Source organism: Wasmannia auropunctata, unplaced genomic scaffold (assembly GCF_000956235.1).
Source record: "Wasmannia auropunctata unplaced genomic scaffold, wasmannia.A_1.0 LD336088.1, whole genome shotgun sequence".
In the NCBI taxonomy this organism is placed as follows: domain Eukaryota; kingdom Metazoa; phylum Arthropoda; class Insecta; order Hymenoptera; family Formicidae; genus Wasmannia; species Wasmannia auropunctata.
Genome location: NW_012026802.1, coordinates 4,235,306 through 4,238,742, shown reverse-complemented (window position 1 = coordinate 4,238,742; position 3,437 = coordinate 4,235,306).

Sequence of the window (3,437 nt, the reverse complement as noted above, 5' to 3'; positions counted from 1 at the left end):
CATTGTCTTATTTTTGTTGAACTTAATGCTTGTTTCTCTCTTAATGCTTGTTTCCTTTCATTGATAGCCTCTTCACATTCTCGGTCCCACCACCTGCACGGTTGTCCTTTTCTTCTTATTTCTTTTTCTTTCTCTTTCCTTTCTTCATTTTTGCCTCTTGTCCTGGTGGATCTTCCCGACAGATAATCAACTGCTTTTAACGTAACTTCCACAAATTTTTCATATCTTAGACTTGTGCACAGTTCCTTATCTTTTAATATCTTTAAATACCCTTCTTTTTCTAATATTCGGGATACCGTACTCGTATATTTCTTCCAATTCGTTTTCTTTGTCAAGATCCTATTTGATTTTTTCTGTATTACCATAGCTTCGTGTCTATATTACCTATTATTGAATAATGGTTCGAGCCCCATGTGTCTTGGGCCTGTTCACATTCTAATTTGTCTATCATCCCCGCTGGTCCAAAGAATAAGTCAATGTTCGACGGTGTCTGCTTCATTTCTCCGGGTCTTGATTGAGTATCTGTATTTAAACATATACTTTGGTTATACATAACTTCAAACAAATCCTCTCCTTGTCGGTCCGTATCCTTGCAGTTCCAGATCTCGTTGTGTGCGTTAAAGTCACCCACGACGAATACCGTTTCCAGTTGCCTGTGTTCCATGTTAAACAGTTCCTGCCACTCTCTTCTTGTTACTCTTATTGTCGGTCTCCTATAAACTGCCACAATTAAATTGTATATCCGTGTTTATGAGTCTAATGCCTCTCACATCCATGTATTCTCCTATTCTGTGCCATCCCTTAATTTCTTCGAACTCAATTTCATTCCTAACTTTTATACTTACACCTCCGCTGTTACCTCTACTTTCTTTACTAACCGCACGGTATCCCGAGAATTTTATGTATTCTGTGTCTGTGCACCTTGTTTCTGTTAAAACTATGATATCATACTCTGCTATCTTTCCTACCAGCTCATTTTTTTACTTTTTAAACTTCTACAATTTCACAATACTATTTTCATTTTAGTCATAACTTTTCCTTTGTATATAGTGTGAGCAGCTTATCGTCCATTCTCTCATTCTTCTCTTTCCAGTAATTTCTCTTGATTTCTTTTGTCTTCATTCTTTGTATTCTTCTTTCTTCGTCCGTCATTTTTCTCTCTTTCTCTTTTCGACATACTTCTCTATTTCTTTGTTCTCTTTGTTGTTGAATTTGTATGAGTCTAGAGGGTACGAAGCCGGCCCCTCCAGTATTGCATGCAGTGCTCTCCTTAGTTCGTTATCTTTCTCCACGTAGAACATCAACTTTGTCATTAAGTTCAAGATTGATTCCTTAGGATTATTCATCTGTTAACTCATAATTCTCTTCTGATTCCGTATCGCTGCTCCCTGGCCCTGTCATTTTTTGTTCTTTTATTTTTTGTGTCGGTGTCGGTAATGTTTGGTTAACACCAATCGCAATACCATAATTTTGCTTCTCTATTTCTCCTTCTCTTGTGTTAAATATACTTCTTTGTATTTCTTCCTCTCTCTCATATTTTTCCTTTGTTTCGTTTCTCTTGTCTTTCTTTGGTGCATTCTCGTTCTTTCTTGTCTACTTTTATCGCTCTCCTGTGTACTCTTTCAGATCTTCCTCTCCGTTCTTATCTTTTCTCTTCCTTTGTTCCCTTGTTCCTTGTGAATGACGTTTTCCTTTGTCCTGTTTAGATTTCCTTCCCTGAGTTTTATGACTTCGTTGTAAGTTTTCTTTGAGCTTGTTGCTTCTCTGTTTCTGATTACTTTTGGTCACTGCTCGGGTGCTTCGACCCTGTCATATGTCGATACAGGGTCCTTCTCCCGTCCTTCCATTATTCTCGCTGCACTGACATATGATACATTATGATATGCCATTATTACCTGTAGGTCTCTATTTCTTTCATATTCTCTATATCCTCTATATATGGATCTGTGTTGGCCTCCGCAGTTTCTACAGTGGTTTGTTCTATCACATCTCCCGTGTGCTATGTCTCCGTATATTATACATCTTTCTTCACTTTTGCACCATGACTTTATGTGTCCGTATCTAAAGCATTTGAAACACTGCTTGACTGGTGATATATACGGTCTTACCTTGATAAAAACTCTATTATCTCAGAGACCAATTTCCTCTTTTAAGTTTCCTCCTTTACACGTGATTATGATATTTTCCGTTTCCTCTTCGTTATACTTTTTTCTTCCTTATTCCATTTTTTTAATACAATTTTTTCATCTTCATAATGTCTGAGTGATCTTCCATCGCTTCCCAAAGGTCCATGATCGAATCCGGCCAGTCCGTGATGACTCCTTTACACGAGATCGCTCTTATGTCAATACGTGCCATTAATCCGCTTTCATCTTCATCGGTTTCAAGTTTATCTAAACAGGAATTTGCCTCATGATTATTCTCGAACTTAACCTCTAACTATTCATAATAGCATCAGCTGGTCTAATATTCTTTTTTAGCATTCCTTTCCATATCCTTATAAATTAGTTCTTACCTTGTTTCGGGTTAGCCTTTTCTTTCGTTAACTTAACCCTAACCTTACATGGTCCCACGTGGCTTTCCTCGAATCTTCTTTTCTTTCCGGTTTCCATTTCCGTCACATCAATTTCGCTCACTTTCTTTAGTGTTCCTTTACAGTTTTTGTAGATCTCTTTTACATTCTCCTTTACACTGTTACCATGTGGCTTTATGTTGCTCACTTCAACTTGTTTACTAACATAGCTGCCCTTTGTCTTTTGTTGTGATGTGACCTGTTCGTTCTTGTCCTGTATTTCCTCCCCCTCTTCTAAATCCATATCGTCACCCAATTACTCGGTCCTTATCTGTCTTTGTTCTTCTCCATTGGCCCTCTTGTCCTCTTCCCGCATTCCTTTGTCTTATTTCGCTTTTTTATTATTAACAACTTTCCAATCGCTTTTTTCTATTCCAATTATTTCACATATTTCCTGTGAAGCTTCTTGCGACAGCACTCTTTTGACACATTGACATCCATCTTTTTGGTATTAACCACTTGATGTTGCATTTTCGACATTATCGCACATCTTTTAACGTCCTTCCTACACGTTTTCACAGCATTAAACCGCTCGCCGTCCCCCCGAGTTCGGGGGGCACGGTATTTCTATTATTAAATTTTCCTATTTTTAAATGTCACCTCTTCCCCCTTTTTTTTATACTCTCTCTTTTTACTCTACACTCTAGTCTCTCTCCCAACGCTATATCCTTAACCGTATCGCTCTCTCATGAAACACGTCCGTACGCTACGAAGGCTCAAGCCGAACTCATCTATGTAGTTGTCCATACAAATTTTGGTTAGGTGCGTTCCGACAACACAACGCATGGATACAGGAATATAAGGGGACAGAGCATAGGCCCGTATTCATAGTCAAGACTTATTTTCAAGATCGTCTTAAGTACAG